Consider the following 19,890-nt stretch of genomic DNA (forward strand, 5'->3'; position numbering starts at 1 on the left):
ATATATATATATCAAACATTCCCAGGGAACAAGTTCCATAGTTCATTAAACCAAGAGCATCTGTTGGAAAGAGCGTGTGAGGAGGCTGCTGAGGAGTAGACAGTTACCACAGAAGCACAGGGAGGACACGGGGGGGAGGGGGAGGGGGGAGACTTGGAGCCGAGTAAAGGTGTAAGCAGAGGTTTGGTTCCACCGTGGAAACAGACAGTGTACAGTGGTCCCAGGTTAGTAAAATGGGGTATAACATAACTCTGGTGATGCTGAGAACTCTGCTTGCATACACTCCTAGATAAGACCTCAAGCACAACGGCAAACGGCATGCACCACTTTGCATTGCTGTGACTGAATAGAAACCTGAGAAAGAAAGGATTTAGCCTGGCTCACAGTTTCGCGGGATTCAGTCCGCGCTGGCTTGGCCCATGTGTTTGGAGGCGGGGAGGGTTCTCCTCACGGTTTGGTAGATGGGAAACTCACAGAAGGCTATGCCAGCACCAGGCTAAGTGTCTTCCCCTCTTACGACGTCCTGGCCCCAGTCCATGTGACGGTGTCACCTACATTCAGGGCGGTACCTCGACCTCCACTTAGCCCTGTCTGGAAGTACCCTAACAGACCCATCCAGAGAAGTGCTTTTCTAATCTCCTATGTGTATCTTAATCTAGTCAAGGAGATGATCACAATTAACCATCATGTGGAGGGTGCAGAAGTATGTCAATAAAAATCAGATCTGCTAATGCTCCTCTTCATAACTAAGCAACACAGAAGATTAAAGAATGGCACAAGCTACAAAAGACTTTGTATGTAGTTTTAATCTATTAACTTTAGAATAATTCAACCATTTGTATCCCAAATCTATTATTAGAATCATCTTCTCCAGGTATGGTGCTGCACATCTTTAAAAAATGTATTTATTATTTTTATTTTATGCATATGAGTATATTGACTGCATGTATGTAAGTGAACCCGTGTCATGCAGTGCCCTGGGAGGTCAGAAGAGGGCTTCATAGTCCCCTGGAACTGGAGTTGTGGACAGTTGTTAGCTGCCAGGTGGGTGCTGGGAACTGAACCAGGGTCCTCTGCAAGAACAACCAGTGCTCTTAACTGCTGGGTCATCTCTCCAGCCCCCATGGCGCATTTCTCGAATCCTAGCACTTGTGAGGCAGAGGTAGGTAACTCTCTGTGAGTTCAAGGCCACATTTATATAGAGAGTTTCAAGTCACTCAGGGCTATGCAGTGAGAGCCCTTCTCAAAAATTTATCACCAATTATAGTCAAAGGGTCTAATTCTTTGAGAATTAGTAAATAAGAACTTAGTGGCTACATAGGTGACAAGAACAATTACTACATAATTAAATCCAAACAGTCTATGTTTATAAATTGCAGGTCCAAATTAGCCACTTTAAGTAGTTCAAGGAATAAGCCTGATAGATGATCATTCATAAAGTCAACCTGCCAATTTTATTTTCTTTTTACTCTTGAAGAGATCAAGGGTCCCCAGATTACTATGAGTTAAAGGAAGCACTGAGATTTGAGCCCTGAGTTTTCCAAATCCAGAGAACACACACACACACACACACACACACACACACACACACACACACACACACACACGCATGCATGCAAGCTAGCACACATGAGAAAAATAATATGTCAAAGGGAAACAGAAATATACCCAGATGAAATTCTGGTAAAGAACTGAAATCTCTCCTCTTAGCAGGGCTTCTTGTCAGATGCTAAGTCCTCTGACTACTAGAGTCAGATACTTTGCTCAGTGTTAGGCCTGTTGATAAATTACCTTCCAAAATTCTGAGGATATATCATGTTTATGATGATGATCTTCTGCATCACCCACCCCAAACTACTTTCCTACAGCAGGAAAATCCATGTCAGTTTTTATAGGATGTACAATGTACAAAAAGAATCAAAATGCAATCATACTGATATTTACAATTCTATTCTTAAAAAGAATATATGGAACTCTTTATCTTAGAAACCATCAACAATAACAACAACAAAAAACATATTCCGGCTGGAGAGATGGCTCAGTAGTTAAAATGGCTCACTGGCTGCTCTTGCAGAGGGCCTGGATTTGATTCCCAACACCCACATGGTGGCTAACAACCATCCATAACTCCAGTTCCAGGGATTCAGTGCTCTCTTCTGGCCTCCACCAGCATTGCACAACAAGGGTACTTACATACATGCAGACAATACAGTCATACACGTAAAATAAAATACTTTTTAAAAGCCGTATTCATGAATATCTCTATTTCTATAAAGGTCCTCTGCCGGAATAATGTCCAGTGTCAAATGGAAGACAGTAGTGGGGTGTCGCCACAGTTCTCTCTAGGTCTCTTGCGCTATCAGGCAAACCCTATAACATATCTTTATGTACATGTATTATTATCTGGGGGTGGGGTGACTTACAGAGAAAGGAACACCCAGTGCCTAGCTCCACAGCTCCAGGCAGCCCAGCTCTGCGAGGCAGCTCAGAGCCCGCCAAACCACATCTCTCCCCCTACATGCCCATAGTCACCACTAGCATTTGCCCATGCATCTTGGGCCCAAAGTCTCGTTCTGGGTTGGTAAATGCCCCCTCTCACAACAAGGGTGAGACGCCAGGGCCATCTTTTCTCTCCACGCCCGCCTCCCTGCCTCCACGCCCACCAGGTGGGTTCCCCATACCCACCAGTTCCAGGCTGCTCTCTGCTTCTGTCCCCAGATGGCTCCCAGCAGCCCCACTCAGTAGTCTCTTCTCCGCTGCAGGTCCCGCCCCTTGGAGGAACCAGTCACCTGGGAGATACGGGAGTTACCGATAGGAGAGAATACAAAGTAAGCACAGTCCTGTCCTTCACTATGAAGCATTCACTTAAAGGCAGAAGGTTGAAGGCTGGAGAGATCACTCAGTGGGTAAAAGGCATGCTGAACAAACAGGTGAACATGAGTTCAGATCCCCAGAATCCAGTAAAGCAAGACCTAGTAGTACATGTCTGCAATCCCAAGGCTTCAGTGGTGAGATGGAGGATGGAGACAGGAGCGTTCCTGGGAGCTTTCAGCCCAGCCAGCCTAGTGTATGCAGCAGTGAGCAACAAGAGACAGTGAGGTGGACAGCAGGGACAGTAGACACTTGAGGATGTTCTAACCGCCCCCCCAACACACACACACACACACGCACACGCACACGCACACACACACACACACACACACACACACGATTGTTTTAAAGGCAGACAATTGAAACAGCTTTAAAAGAATACTTGTTGAATGTGAGCCCTAGTTATGACAGACCTAGTGCTATCTCTTGACAAATGTAAAATACAACTGTGGCTTATGCCAATTTGTATTGTAAAAGGACAATCTAGACACCATCAGGAAACAAGTTTGTCTGATGAAGGATCTGGATGAGGCTGACTGAAACAAGAAAGCTCCTGTGTGATGTCACAAGTAAGCTAATATAAAAACAATGGACCCCTGATTGGGTGTTTGTGTTGGAAATGTAGGCACAGTTATAAGCAGCTTGATTTAGCTGGTTCCCCACTAGTGGAAAGCTTATGCCTTTGGTGGCTCTGTGGAAGGCTCATCAGAACCAACCGCTGTTCTGCAAGTGCTTGTTATCAAACAAGACAGTCTGGCTCATCAGCGTGAGGAGTAGGCTTCCGTGTGGGTCTATCTAAGGGAATACATCTACCTTCCAACTAGAGATCTGTTGGCTTCCAAAGCACTCAGGTACTATTTCTCCAGTTCTGCTCAGAAGACTCCATAAGCAGGGCTGGAGAGATGGCTCAGCGGTTAAGGGCGCTGGCTGCTCTGGCAGAAGACACAGGCTCAGTTCCCAGCAAACACATGGTGGCTAGCAACCGTCCATATCTCCAATTCCAGAGGATCCGATGCCCACTTCTGACCTCCATGGGCATTGCATGACATGGGTGCAATAAACACATGCAGGCAATACACTCATGTGCATAAAATAAAAATGATAAAATAGTTTTTTAAAAGATTCCATAAACTACCAACAGAAGCTTCAGTTAGAGAAGCTTTTCAATGCTTGCTACATTGAGAGAAAGACAGAAGGGCAATTAAAACCCTCTTGTCCTCAGAGAAGACCTAAAAACACCATTATTAGATGCTTCCATTTTGTAAAAAGATTCTTTTTTGTTGTTTTTGTGTTTATATGTGAACCTGTGTGAGTTCATGTGCACTCTGTGCATATGGGAGCCCACAGAGACCAGAAGAGGGCACTGGATCTCCTAGAACTTGACTTAAAATGGCTGCAATCCCCCATGTGGGTGCTAGGAACCCAACCAGGGTCCTCTGAAAGAGCAGTAAATGGTCATAACAGCTGAGCCATCTCTGCAGGCCCAGGATGATTCCATTTTTAAAATTTCCCAAAATATTCTTCTAAAGCAATACTACTCATGACCTAAGCTCATCTTCCAGTGTAAAGTTCCCTTTCCAAAGACCCAGGAGACTATAACACACCATGCCTTCATTCCATTTCTTTGGTTGTTTTTATGAGGCATGTAGTCTTGACCTCTCTCCTCCACTGGGTGGGGCAGACTACTCAGTAGTGGAAAATTAGTTGCTTTGAGTACCATCATATTAGGAGGAGTGATCAGTCTTCAATAACCCATGATATTCTTTGGGGAGTACAAAATTGGAATACTGTGATCCCTAAAACATAGTTACAGACAGCTGCATTATACACATAGGCAAAGAATCATGACAAAGAAGTCTTCATGACTTAGTCCAGAATCTGATTTATGAATAAGGAGGTGAGGTTCACAGACGTCAAGTTACTCTGCCATATTTATAATTCTACCTAGCATCACAAGCAAAGACCAGATCTGTAATCTTGACCTGTCACTAAATTTTCGATTATGTCACTGGAATAAAATTTGTTGTTGTTTCAAGACATGGTCTCACTATGTAGTCCAGGGTGCCTTTGAACTCATGATTCTCCAGCCTCAGCCTCCCCAAGTGCTGAGATTATAGGCATGTACCACTATGCCTAGCTTTGGAGTGGACTTTTATATAATGTCTACCATTTTTAGTCAGAACATGTATTCCTTCCTTCCTGGTCAGATGTTAACAGTGTGTTTTCAGAGTTCATCAGGGAGCCTGATAGGGCTGATGTGGTGTTTAGGGCAAGACCAGGAATGTCTAGGAGAGACGAGGCACTGGCTATTGTACTGGAGTAATCCTTGAGGGAGAAGCCACGAATGTGGTACTATTGACATGCAGACTCACCAAGAAATCATCCAACACTGAGCTGAGCACAGAATGGCTGTTGGTGCCGTGAGATGCTCAACTCACTCTTCAAAAGAGATAAAAACAAAACAAAGAGAAAGAAGCGAAAAGTAAAGCCCAGAAAGGTTTGGCAGCACTGTTCTGAACAAGGAGATAAGGAGAAAATTCCTGAAAGGAAGATTTTGTTTCCCAAGTTGCAGGGAGACGGGGAAAAGGGCAGAAATGTAGAACAGGGCTTTGCAAAATCTCTGAGCTTCTGAAGTTATGCCTCTCACCACTTCTCCTTCCAGAGTTTCAAATTTTATTTCCTAGTATACGACTGTGAGAAAGGCCAACATTAGGAAGGAATTCCCAGCTCCCACAATTTACCAAGACGGAAACTGGTAATGTAAAATTCCCAGAAAGGATAAATAAAAAAGAAAAACTATACCTCACTTATTTAGCTTTCCGGGTCAAAGTAAGGTTAATGCCCCCCAGCTGACCACCGTGAATAAAAAGGTTGAGCCCAAAGGATATGGCTATGGATTTTGTTTTTATTGATTTCTGCCTTTACCAATAGCAATTTGGGGGCCTTGAGGCAATTAGAGTTGATGGAGGTCAGACAACCAAGATTGTGGGTTTCCAGCCCACTCTTAATAATTTAGGAGTCAATGAAACCAAGTATTTACTCAGTCTGCTAATCCTTTGTTCTTCCTGCCCCTGTCTATTCAGTGTCATGTGACAAACTGTCACATCACAACTCATCTAAACCAACAACCACACGAAACAGGTATCATTTCACTACTTGGCAAAGGATGAAGGGAGAACCCGAGTAGTATCAATCATGCCCCAGGATGCACTACGTAACTGGAAGAGACTGGATCCAAATCCAATGTTCCTGACTCCAGGGGTCAAAAGCTTTGTGCACCCACTTAATTTTGAAAGTGCCTATCACTCCCTCTGTCCTCGGTTTCCGTAAAGAGCAGGAGAGGTGACTGTACTTTGGACACTGGGGAAGTTTCCCTTCCAAGTCCAAGTTACCACTGCAGCGGAGGAACTGGATTGACAGTCTCTTTGGTCTCTCTGGAGGGAGGAGAAAATAATCATCTTTTAGAAATAAAGCAAAAATGGGGGCTGGAGAAATGGCTCAGTGGTTAACAGCACTGGCTGCTCTTGCAGAAGACCGGGGTTTGGTTCCCAGCACCCACATAGTAGCTAAAAATCATTTATGACTCCCAGTTCCAGGGAACCTGACTCTCTTCCGGCCTCTGTGGGTAGTGCACACATAAGTGCATTTACATACATGCAGGCAAAACACTCATACACATAAAAATAAATATGTTTTTATAGAAATAAAACAAAATGAATGGGCTAAGTATGTAGCTCAGTGTTAGAACTATAATACATGCAGCCCTGGGTTCATGGAAAATACACCAAGAAAATACACGAGTTTAGCCTACCTTTTCAGGAAGCACTATAGTGACGCTAATGTTTTACCTATCTTTGTTCTAGAATCAAGAGGGCAAAACCTCCCATGGAAAAGTCAGTCCCACCCTCCAACAGCATAAACAAAGCCTTGTATGTTCATTTCCATATGGATATAAACAGAAGGTGTGGAGATATCATTTTATGGCTATTGGGAAAGAGCAGCACTGTTCACTGGTTGTAACTACTTTTGGTTACATCTAGATTTGGGGGGGGTTCAATAAATATACCTACTTTTGGAAAAAAGGGGGGTGCTTTTAAAATCCAGTATCATACCAGTCTTTCTTCTCTCAAGAGAAAAACAAGCTGCAGGTCATTGAACTACGAGGGGAACGGAGTTGCTGTCTGGATCCTGTGCCTTTATGAACTGAACACTGAGTAATTACCATCCCAACTGTTAGGAAGTGACCCTTCAGCTGTGTGATTCAGAATCCTTGCCTCTCTATTTTCAGATTAAAAGAAAAGACTGAGAGACAAAACTTTGACCATGTCTGAATGTTTGTGGGCTGCTTGTCCCCACAACTGACAACCTTCCGTAAACTCCCAACTTTTAAACTGCTAAGGGCCATGGAAACATTAATAATGACCCTCCTTCATCAAACCTCAACTTCTCCTCCCTCTTGTGCTTCTGACCAACTTACTTCAAAGCAAGCAGCAAATACAGCTTAGTCACTCAGTAGGAGTTCTGAACCTTCCCCCAATACCTTGGACTAACAACACCAGAACCCACAGAAGCTTCATAATCTTCACACCCCTCCTGTACATCCAAGCCAATTACGGAACTCATTTTTTTTTCTTTAATTTTGTGGTTTCTTTTGGTTGCCATAGGGAAAGACTGTGTTCTGGTAGCTCCACCTCATGGGTTATTACTGGCCTTCAAACACACACACACACACACACACACACACACACACACACATTGAGAGCGAACGCAAGTCTGCAGTGCTACACAGACAAAATATACATAATTAAAGAGTTTTCCAAAGAGGTTAAAGAAAGTATTAAGCAATCTACATATCGATGTATCACTTTGTAACTGGCTAAGCTAAACAAGGCAATATTTCTTGCCATCAAAACAGAATTTTCAGCTAAAGTAATAATAGTAATTAATATTTCCTCAAAGTTCAGTATTTTTCAGGCACTAAATGCCTTCATGCTTGTACATGAATATACATTTGTCATTCCAAGTTTAGAGAAAAGAGTGAGGTCAATGGAGGTTGAGGAACATACATGGCATTAATGATGAATCCAAGATTCAAGCCCAGAGCTATACTCTTGACTGCACAGGAGGTCTCTCAGTGAACATCTGACCACAACCAGGGTCAAGGTCAGCTGTCTCTGCTTCAGCTATTGATCTGTTGAAAAAGCTAAACTACCACTCAGTGTAGTTTGAAAAACTGTACAAAACATTAAACATCTAGATGTCAAAATGCGAATGGCCACGAATTACATCGGCCACAATGACTATCTTTTATAAACTCCAGCAAAAAATAAGAATGTGGTAGACACAATGGAATTTTACTCGGTGGTAAAGGAGAACAAAATTATGAAATTTTCAGGGAAATGGATGGATATTGAAAATATTATACAGAATGAGGTAGCCCAGGCCCAGAGAGGTGCACATCCTCCCTTACACGTAGACCCTTAGCTATGCATTTTTAGAGTACTATGCCTAACATTGTGTGCTGATAAAGGCCAGAAATATAGAAAGGAGTCATTAGAGGGAGGGAGGGTGTCAGTAAAACACACTGGACATGAAAGTGGAAAGGCAGGGAATTTTGAGGGCGAACGGTCTAAGCAAGAACAGGGTTATGGGGGACAGGGAAGAGGAGATGGGGAGAGGGAAGGGTAGCCCAAACTAAAGACACATGGAAAGTCATATAAAAATCTACTATTTTACAACCTTATTGAAAAACATACTCTAAAAAAAGGAATTTGAATGGCCATATCCTCCACTGGTGGATAACTGTCCTCCTGGAACCCACGGTTTAGTATATGAAAATCCCAGTTCCAAGTATGGGAACTGCTCTATGGACTGTTTGCTAGGGAGACACCCCTGCACCCCCACCCAAATAATACAGGCAACTGCTATCGCTCAAGGTTTTCCCACCAGAACTCCACAGTAAGGCTCTATTGCTGGAGACACAGCACACACAGGGAAATCAAGCTGGGGCTGAGGTGGAAGCTTCCTCCCAACTGCCTGCCAGAAGGTGTTGTGCAGGCTGCTGTGGGACAAGTCATCACTAGATTTAGCCAGCTGTGAACCTTGTCAACTACCATAATGATGCCAAACAAGATGCACCTTCTGGTACAACAGTCCCATAACGCTTATGAGCGTAACCCACTGCTTTCTGAATGGCTTTGAGGCCTGCTATCATGTCTACTTCTATAAACCAGTTCAAGAGCCCACGGCTGGGAAGATCATGGGCTAAGGGGGGCAGGGGGAACCCATTACCATTGTTTCGAGTAAATGGTCATACTGTCAAACTACCTTCAAATACTCACTTTCATATTCAGAGACTAGTGTTGCTCACAACCTTGGTCATAGAAGTTCCATACCGCACCAGGCAATGGTTCATGTAGAAACCCACAGCACCGATAAGTGATAGTGGCGTGCTTGGTCTTCAGTGGGACAGCTGTACCACCTCCTCTGCGGCTCAGGGAACACTGCCAAAGAGGGGACCAGAGAACAGACAAGCCAGAGGATGAGGAGATGTGCATCAAAAAGATGTCCAAGGGACTTGACACACCATTGTGCTTGTGAACTCACTGCAGCTATTAATGAGGAAACGGCTCATGAGGGTCTGCCCCTCCCAAAGTGACTATGGACCATCACTGGAGGAGGGCATGTCATTTTCTTCAGTGGTGTGGCCGCTGATAACTTACCCAGGCTCCACTAAATAACCTTTTACCCATGCTCAGGCAAGAAACTCTAAGCTCAGTGGGTCACACACGAAAGGAAGACATGGAGGTAGGACGGGACTTGTTGAGAAGTAAGTTTCCAGCAGGAGAGAGAGGGGATGAGAGAGGGGGATGGAGGGTGAAAATAACTAAAATTCATTGTACAAATGTGTGAAACTGTCAAATAATAGAGGTACACGTACACGTGTGTGATATCCCAATCCTATATGGCCTTTCCAGTTTTCTCAGATTTTGTTTCCTGTTAATTCTTTAAACTTACCTGCTCCCTTTTCATATGAATGGTGTTGGTTACCAGGCATTTTGAGACCGATCTTGAGTTCTCTTTTGAGAGCGGGCTCATGGGAATCATTGTTCTGGTCCCTTAGCTTTTCTTTTTGGTTGTTCTTCTTTTGTTTTCCAAACAAGGTCTCAGGAAGCTCACACTGGCTTCCAGCTCACTTTGTGACAGACAATGGCCTCGAAATTCCCCCAGCTCTGCCTCCTGGGTCCTAGGAGTCCAGGTATGAGCCACGCACCTGACTGTTTTCCTGTACTTGAACTTTGACTTTGGTCTCCTCTCTAGGTGATAATTAAGGTTGGTGAGGATTTTCTACCCCCTGATCTGACTCTTCTGGGAATGAGGAACTGTACAGAATTCCTCTCCCCAATCTGTCAATAACATAAAGTTTTAAAAATGAGACTAGCTGGTGTGAGATCAGAGCCTTAGACCACACCAACAACTGTATCAGTTGATCAGTTACCATGCCAATACATGCTAGCAGAGAGTCCAGAGGACCTAAACTTACTATTTCTCCCTTATACCCTACTCACCTTGACTTCACCTACCACGAATGAAACTTGTACATTCCTCCCCAACCCCAGTCTCCTCATCAGATCAGCATGCCTAGCAGTTAAAACTGCCGTCTGCAAGAGTTTGGTAAGATTCTGGCTTCCGTTCCCTTAGCTCATCTGGCCCTGTCTTCCTGTGCATCACTCATGTCCTGGAAAGGACCATGTTTCTGAGCCTCGTCCCCACTGCAGCAGTGGGTAGGGGAATTTGCATGCTCTGAGTGGTAGGGACCTGGCTAGTGCAAAGTCTTAGGAGGGAATAAGGAGGGGTGAGTACAACGGGCTACTTCCATTCTGCCAAATCCCCATGCCTCTTTGGGCTGAAGGAAATGCCAGAAAAGAAAGCCAAAAGGAGGTGGGAGGATAAGTGGAAACAGCTCCTCCTCTTCCCTAGCACTTCCTGGATGGATGTCTGTAAACACCTCGGTAACACTCCCCCACACAGGGAGTCTGTGGAGATGCACAGACCTGCTTAACTGTGTGAGCCACACCATCCCCATCAGGGGCCTCTGCAACTCCTAGAGAAGATGGGTGATGTGGGGAGCAGGGTAGAGGCAGGTTAGATGGAGTGAAGCCCACACAATGACCTTTCCAGTACAGTGAGAGCTCCTGGGGCTGCCTCCCAGGGCAGGGGAAGGAAGTCTGGACAGAAAGGAAAATCAGAATGTTTTCTTCCATTCCTTCCCTCATGCCATACTTCTAACTCCACTGGTGCTGCGAAAGGAAAACAAGGTGGTATGCCTGGTGGGGTGGCAATGTCTCTGACAGGTGAGTGGCTCAGCCTGGAGACCGAAAGGCAGGCTGGAAGGGAAAGCAGACACGTCTGGGACAGTGACACCCCAGCTCACAGACCTGTGGCCACTGCAGAGTCTATAAGTAAATGTGAACTTGCCAGTGGCTCTCCTAGCATGAGGCAAAAAGTCAATGTTTGATAGACTGGGATCCATGCCAAACTCCAGTTCAGTGGCCTCCCACAGGGGACTACTTCAAAGAAATGATATTTAGTGCAAAAATCTGTCTGTTGCCAGAGGCCCTGGCTCACAGGTCAGACTCTGAGCCTGTCTTCTACACTTCCAACACTCTATGTGTAGCTCCGCCCCAAGTGCCCAAGACCATTATTAATGTTTTATCGATCTGCCCTGTCCACTAGGCAAAGGTGAAGACTGACCTTTTGAGGGACTTTCTGTCCTCAGAACCAAATAGGCTAGCTCTAGGCTGACCAATCAGAGGACTGCCAGATGCCTGGCCTTTGAGCACTTGAAATGTGGCCAGTCCAAACAGAGATGTAGCACACATTTAAAATGCACAGTGGATTTCAAAGATGTAGCATGAAAAATAAATCAAAATACCTCATTAATTACTCGTACTCACTAAATACTGAAATCATATTTAGGCATGTTAGGTTAAATAAAATGCATTGTTAAAATAAATGTCCCTTTTCTTTTTAAAAATCACATATGTAACTTGTATCATATTTATATTAGACTGCACTGGTCAGAGTGTGTCACAGATGTACACAGATGGATGGATGGATATAAAAGAAAAAGAAAAAAGATTTAAAATGTTGACTGAAGATCAGTCTTAATGTTTTTAAATCAACATAGAACTAGAGAACCAAAATGGTTGGAAATAAATGAAGCGTGGCTGTTTTTTGAAATAACTTCTGTATCTGGAACTACATTTCATTCTGAGTCATTTGCTGGGAGAAAATGCTTACTAATCACCCAGAACTCCTACAGGATGAAAGAGACAGGCTGCTGGCCAGGCCACACAGCCCAGGCCAGACTCAGCCTTCTGTCTTGTGGTAAGGACTTAGAACAGAGGATCAAGTCCATACACTGCAAGGAATTGTCAGACAGCGATACAACTAATCTGGAGACCCTGCAGCCTCCCAAAGCTTCTTTTCATTGTTAATATAAAGATTCCTTTTATTCAACTGATTGCTTTTCTGCCAACATCTAAAAAACAATACCAGCCCTTTACAGGCATTTAAAAACAATTGAAGAGGAGGGATGGAATACTTCCCAACACATTGTCTAAGGGTTACCCTGATATTGAAGCCACGTTCTCTCAGTAGGATAGCAAACTACAGATCAATGTTCCTCAGGAATACTGGTGCAGGCTTCCCTAATAAAGTATTGTCAGACTCAGCTCTGCAGCATAAGGCAAGGAGTGTCACACCAAGTAGGACGTGTTCCTGGAAAGCAGGGATGGTTCAATATACCAAATCAATACATAATATGTGACATTAACAGAAAAGGACAAAAATTATACATGATCCCTCAAGTAATACGGAAAGATTAACTGACAAAAGTTCAATATCTATTCTATTTTACTTACTTATTTATTTTGGAGATATGGTCTCATTATGTAGCTATATAGCGCTGGCTGGCTGAGAACTCTCTGTGTAACCAGACTGGCCTCGAACTCACTGGCCTCTGTCTTCCAGATTAAAGGCATGCGCCACCACTGCAGCACTTGACATCCATTCTCAATGAAATCACTCCACAAACTATGAAGCAAAAGGAAACAGTTCAACACAGTTAAAGCTATACATGAAGAAACTACAGGAAACATTGCACCCAATGACAAAAGATCTTATCAGGAACAAGCCAGACATAGTGCTCGGGAGGCTGTGGCAGGAGGATCATGGGTTGAAGGCCATCCTAAAATACACAGTAAATGTGAAGCCAGTCTGAGGTACATGGTGAGACCTTATTTCAAAACCAAACAACAAAAAATTTAAAAAACCCAAGGCTAAGAACAAGGAACGAAGAAAAACATGCTTACTTTACTCCATTTTACTCCACATGAACCGAAGGCTTAGGAAAGGAAACAAAGGGCACTCTGGAAGGTAAAAAAGAAAACACATTTTTAGGTGATAGAATCTTGTGTGTGTGTGTGTGTGTGTGTGTGTGTGTGTGTGTGTGTTTAAACATTACAAACACATACCAGGAACTGTTAAATTCAGTAAGGGAGCATGGTATGGCAGACACAAAAATCATTTCTGCATTCTCTATAGAAACAATAAGTACTCTCAAAAGGAAAATCATAAAGATACTGCCATTTAGTAGTATAAAATAAATACATAGTGATTATAAAGATAAAGATATATGTTACAAATAGTAGGGATCAAAGAAATTAAAGACATAAATGGATGTCCATCCATGTCCATCCCATGTTCATGGATTGAAACAATCTTGCTAAGATGCCAACATCATACAAGGTATTCTGCAGATTTAATGAAATCTATATAAAAATTCCGGTGACATTTTTTGCAAGAATAGAAAAACTCCCTAATATTCATTTGTAATTCAGAGAACCATTAAAAAAAATCGAAACAGTCTTGAAAAAGACAAGACTAGATGAACACAAAGATCCTGATTTCAAAACTTACAACACACACCAGGAAGATGGTGAAGTGGGTAGAGCACGTGCTGTGCCAGCATGAGGACCAGAGAGAGACCAAGCCTCAGAACCCATGTAAATGCTAGGTGGGCACAGAGGCCTTGCCCATAATCCCAGTCCTCAGAGGGCAGAAACAGGGAACACCCAGATCAAACTGGAGAGCTAGAGCAGCTGATCGGTGAGCTCTGGGTTCAACTGAGCAACCTTGCTAAAGATATAAAGTGGACAGCAATGAAGAAAGACACCCAGCCTTGGGTCCTTACACACAAACACACGTATATACATGTGGACCCACAAACACAAGTGAACATGCATAATCACACACACGCTCATCATGCATACACACAGACACACAGAAATCATAACGCAGCTCTATCAATCAAAGCACTGAGGCACTGACAAAGTTCACACATATATGAACACAATAAAATAGAGAATGCAGAAAAAAATCCTGGTATTAGTTACTTTTCTTGTTGCTGTGGCCAAATACCTGAGAAGAAGCAATTTAAGGTTTTTTTCTTACTCCACTTTAGATAATTACATCATGGTGGGGAAGCAACGTGGCAGGTGGAGAAGGCCCAGCAGCAGTAGCAGGAGACAGAGGGGCCACATTGCATCCACAGTCAGGAGGCCAAGGGTGAACAGGAAGTAGGCAGGCTACAAAGCCTCAAGGCCCGCCCCCAGTAGGCCTTCCAGAAATGCTCTGCTTCTAAATGGTTCTCCACTTGAGGACCAAGTATTGATGTTCAGATTGATCTTAGAAGAGTTAAAGTTCATGACAATAAAAAAAATGAATAAAAATAGGCAAAACATTTGCACTGATATATATATATTTATGTACACACACACACACACACACACACACACACATGCATGCACATGCAAGTGAGGGACTGGAGTGGTTATGAACACTTATGTTTAAGAACCATTTACTGTTCTTTCAAAGGACCTGAGTTGGGTTCCCAGAACCCACATCAGGCAGCTCACAAACACTTGTAACTCCAGTTTCAGGGGATCCAACACCCCCCTCTGGTCTCCATGGGCACTGAGCACACGTAGTGCACATAAACTCACACAGGCACACTACATACTCATAATAAAAAAATAAGTAAAATTTTTAAAATATATGTATACAAGCAAGAAGATGCAAAGCATGGCTAACTATTAAGGAAACATAAATCAAACTGTAACAGAAATGCTATTTCATAATCACCAATAATACTAATATTTTTATTTATTATTTTTATTTTATGTGTATGATTGTATTGCCTGCATATATCTAAGTGCACCTGTGTCATGCAGTGCCTGTGGAGGAGAGAAGAGGGCATCAGATTACTTGGAACTGGAGTTACAGATGGTTGTCAGCCACCATATGGGTTTTGGGATTCTAAGCTAGATCCTCTGCAAGAGTAGACAGTGCTCTTAACTGCTGAGCCATCTCCTGTCCCAAATTTGTCTTATATTTATATAAATTGCTTGATTTTTAATGTTTGATACTAATACAATGATTTTGATCAAATAATACTTTTAGAATATATGCATATACTGCATAGATAAAAACATGGTTAAAAAATTAGGAAGATGTACCCTGTATCTTCTGGTAGATCTTTGAAAAAGCATCACAACAACAGTAAAGAGAATTGCTCGAGTCTTGATCTTGACCTATAAATGTAATTTTCTAATAAAATAAGCCAAGATGCCCTGGAGAGATGGCTGACTTTAGGAACGGAAATCTATATAAAAATTCCGGTGACATTTTTTGCAAGAATAGAAAAACTCCCTAATATTCATTTGTAATTCAGAGAACCATTAAAAAAAATCGAAACAGTCCTGAAAAAGACAAGACTAGATGAACACAAAGATCCTGATTTCAAAACTTACAACACACACCAGGAAGATGGTGAAGTGGGTAGAGCACGTGCTGTGCCAGCATGAGGACCAGAGAGAGACCAAGCCTCAGAACCCATGTAAATGCTAGGTGGGCACAGAGGCCTTGCCCATAATCCCAGTCCTCAGAGGGCAGAAACAGGGAACACCCAGATCAAACTGGAGAGCTAGAGCAGCTGATCGGTGAGCTCTGGGTTCAACTGAGCAACCTTGCTAAAGATATAAAGTGGACAGCAATGAAGAAAGACACCCAGCCTTGGGTCCTTACGCACAAACACACGTATATACATGTGGACCCACAAACACAAGTGAACATGCATAATCACACACACGCTCATCATGCATACACACAGACACACAGAAATCATAACGCAGCTCTATCAATCAAAGCACTGAGGCACTGACAAAGTTCACACATATATGAACACAATAAAATAGAGAATGCAGAAAAAAATCCTGGTATTAGTTACTTTTCTTGTTGCTGTGGCCAAATACCTGAGAAGAAGCAATTTAAGGTTTTTTTCTTACTCCACTTTAGATAATTACATCATGGTGGGGAAGCAACGTGGCAGGTGGAGAAGGCCCAGCAGCAGTAGCAGGAGACAGAGGGGCCACATTGCATCCACAGTCAGGAGGCCAAGGGTGAACAGGAAGTAGGCAGGCTACAAAGCCTCAAGGCCCGCCCCCAGTAGGCCTTCCAGAAATGCTCTGCTTCTAAATGGTTCTCCACTTGAGGACCAAGTATTGATGTTCAGATTGATCTTAGAAGAGTTAAAGTTCATGACAATAAAAAAAATGAATAAAAATAGGCAAAACATTTGCACTGATATATATATATTTATGTACACACACACACACACACACACACATGCATGCACATGCAAGTGAGGGACTGGAGTGGTTATGAACACTTATGTTTAAGAACCATTTACTGTTCTTTCAAAGGACCTGAGTTGGGTTCCCAGAACCCACATCAGGCAGCTCACAAACACTTGTAACTCCAGTTTCAGGGGATCCAACACCCCCCTCTGGTCTCCATGGGCACTGAGCACACGTAGTGCACATAAACTCACACAGGCACACTACATACTCATAATAAAAAAATAAGTAAAATTTTTAAAATATATGTATACAAGCAAGAAGATGCAAAGCATGGCTAACTATTAAGGAAACATAAATCAAACTGTAACAGAAATGCTATTTCATAATCACCAATAATACTAATATTTTTATTTATTATTTTTATTTTATGTGTATGATTGTATTGCCTGCATATATCTAAGTGCACCTGTGTCATGCAGTGCCTGCAGAGGTCAGAAGAGGGCGTTGGATCTCCTGGAACTATAGTTACCGTTGTTAGCCACCACATGGGTGCTGGGAATCAAACCCAGGTCCTTTGCAAGAGCAGATAGTGCTCTCAACTGCTGAACCATCTCTCCAGCCCCAACACTAATATTTTTAAAGCAAAATACATGTTAGTGAGAACATAAATAAGACTGGAGCCCTTGAACACTCCTGGTTAGAGCGTGAGATGCGTCCACGATGGAGAACAACAGGACAGTCCCATTAAAAGGGTAGACGGTTTCCCAATGATTCCACGGTTCTCCCAAAATATATGGAAAGGAATAAAGCAGACTCTTGGAGACCTTAATTCATCCGTGTTTACAGCAGCATTATCCGCAAACACTGAAATGCAGAAGTAACCAGAGTCCATCAATAAATGAATGAAAAAGCAAAATGTGATATGCAAGCACAATTGAATATTATTTGATCTTAAAGTATACTGGAATTCTCGCATACACTCCAGCACGGCCAGACCTTGAGGACACTATGCTAAGTGGAACAAGCCAGGTATAGAAGGGCAAAGACATAATTTCTAACATGGATCTAGAGCAGTCAGTTTCAGAGACAGTAAGGAGAATGGCGGTCTCCAGGGGCAGGTGGGGAGGTAGGAATGGGGAGTTAGTGCTTAACAGCCTCAATCTGGACCAATGATGCAGTTTCAGAGGTGCCAGTCATGATTACTGAACAACAGGGGCCAGCTGCTTAACGCCACTGACCATTTCAAAGCGCTTAAGGCAGTAAAGTCTATGGATGTAAAAGGAAGAGGAGGAGGAGTTGGCAGAGGAGGAAGGCCACTGGAAGGACGAGCCCAAGAGAAGCCAGAGAAGAGGGAGAGAGAGGGTTCGTTCAAGAAGCTGAAAATGGCATATGTTAAAATGGCCTTAGATGACCAAAGCAGAATTCACTCGAACCTCCAAGACCTGTGAAGTGTGGCTGGGATGCCACCACCGCCGCTGCCACCGTTGAACTAGGATGGGGTGGCGACTTGTCTTCCGAGAGGTACACATCTTCATATGGTGCCACATGAACCTGAGAGTCACAAAATGGACCAAGAGAGGGACAGTCTAGATACCGTTGCTTTAAACAGTCATTTACTCTCCCAAACAACCATCCACACACTAAGTCCACATATCCTCACGTAGGCCAAAGTTAGAAAAGAGACAGCAAGAACGTGCTTCCAGATAAATGCTATTCCTAAACGGATCTAGCAGTATATCAATCCTAATAGTGGCAGGTCCTGTGTAAAGCACATATAAAGTTAATATTTTTCTTACAGCAACCTTTTCCCGTGAACACTGTTTCACAGGTGAGCAAACCGAGATTAATAAAATAATTCGTCCGAGGACACAGGGAACTGGTATTTTAAACCCAGATGTGGTGGACTGCTGATGGTGTGTACTTTGGAAACTGAGGCTGACTAAGATGGAGGTGTATTAAAAAATGAGAGGACAACGGAAGTCAGTGCAGGTGAACACTTGTAGAAACTTCTTGAACTGTGTGCTGTAGGGACAGGTCAGGCACCCTCACAATCATGCAGGATATTTGAACCACTGTGAGTGAAGGCTGATGTCAGGTCCCCAGGAATGTCGTTTGGATTCTCTCTTTTAAATCATTTTTAAAATTTACCCTTAGAAACAGAAATCAAGGCTGGGGACGCTGTTCAGTGACTGAGTTGCCTGGCAAGTGAAAGGCCCTAGGCTCAGTCCCCTAAACAGACAAACAAGAACACAAAGAAAAGGAATGTAGGTATGGAGTAGAAATTCTGGTTGGGGAAGGTTAATGATTCAGATTCTGATTGCCCCTTTCTCTAAGTCCAGGAAAAGTATAAAATAGGGAAGGGAAAATTAGAGGAAAAGCAGAAGCTCTCCAGACACACAGACTATAATAAGAGAGAACTTCCTCAAAATTGTGTCTGCCTTCTAAAACACTACACACTGTAACAGTGGACAAAGTGAAAGATGGATTATTAGATCCTTCCTTCGGTTCCTAATAGCCAGCTGTGGCTGCCGAGCGCCCGCACCGCCATCCCGAAGAGCACTTAGTGAAATGGGACAGAAAACGCCCTAAGGAGCCAGAGCTCCGGGATCCGATAGACTCATTTCCAAGCTCACCCGGAAACCCAGAAAATCACTTTCAGATGCATCCCAGGATCCACATTGCCTCTGGAGCTCAGATCTACATCCCCAACACCTCTGCTCTGCCCTTCACAGTGCCCAATTCTTTTCTTTCTTTTTCCTAGAAACTCACAAACTTCTTCCCTTCCCAGCAGAGCTTTTGTACAAGGCTGTCCACTTAAGTGCCTGGAAAACACAGGACGGGAAACAAAGGGCAAATGCCAGTCTGGGACCTCTGTCTGGGTTTAGCCAAGCGTGATGTGTGAATCAGGTGTGTGGAATGGAGGTTTCCATGGCAACCAGACTGCCAGCCAGGCAGAGCTTTCACAGACTCTTTCTACCGAGGTAATAGAAACAATGAGACCACCTGAGGGACCTCGGCAGAGAGGGAGGCGGCAAGTTCAGGGCTGTCCAGTGGCTGGGAGGGCCTGGGGCTACATGATCTCCTCCCTGACCCTGCACTTGGGAGTCTTTGCGTTGGTCCGCTCCACAATCCATCATCACCCTTTGGGGACAGAAAGCATGTTCTTTCTCTAAAGGGAAATATGTAGAAATGGCTAGGAGAGTCTTTAAAGTAGCATCTCTTTAGTCAAAACGCTCGGCCATGTTGACCCATTCTCTACCTGCTGCCTACTTGATAGAAATGTTTCCATTTTCTGGAAGCTTCTTTGCCTCACCCC

General features: G+C 43.5%; 1 long non-coding RNA gene across 2 annotated transcripts in view; it reads right to left on the bottom strand.

Moving 5' to 3' along the window:
• The window catches only part of LOC115069182, a 28,619-nt gene extending 9,275 nt beyond the window's left edge, over positions 1-19,344 (bottom strand). For both annotated transcript variants that reach the window (XR_003848462.1, XR_003848461.1), the window contains exons 1-5: positions 19,208-19,344; positions 13,248-13,304; positions 12,798-12,969; positions 9,213-9,374; positions 2,686-2,789 (exon numbers count right to left, since the gene is read on the bottom strand). This is a non-coding gene — a long non-coding RNA (uncharacterized LOC115069182). The remainder of the gene's footprint in view (positions 1-2,685; positions 2,790-9,212; positions 9,375-12,797; positions 12,970-13,247; positions 13,305-19,207) is intronic.
• Between the last annotated feature and the right edge of the window lie 546 nt (positions 19,345-19,890).

The sequence above is a fragment of the Nannospalax galili genome, unplaced genomic scaffold, assembly GCF_000622305.1.
Source record: "Nannospalax galili isolate Female #2095 unplaced genomic scaffold, S.galili_v1.0 scaffold412, whole genome shotgun sequence".
In the NCBI taxonomy this organism is placed as follows: domain Eukaryota; kingdom Metazoa; phylum Chordata; class Mammalia; order Rodentia; family Spalacidae; genus Nannospalax; species Nannospalax galili.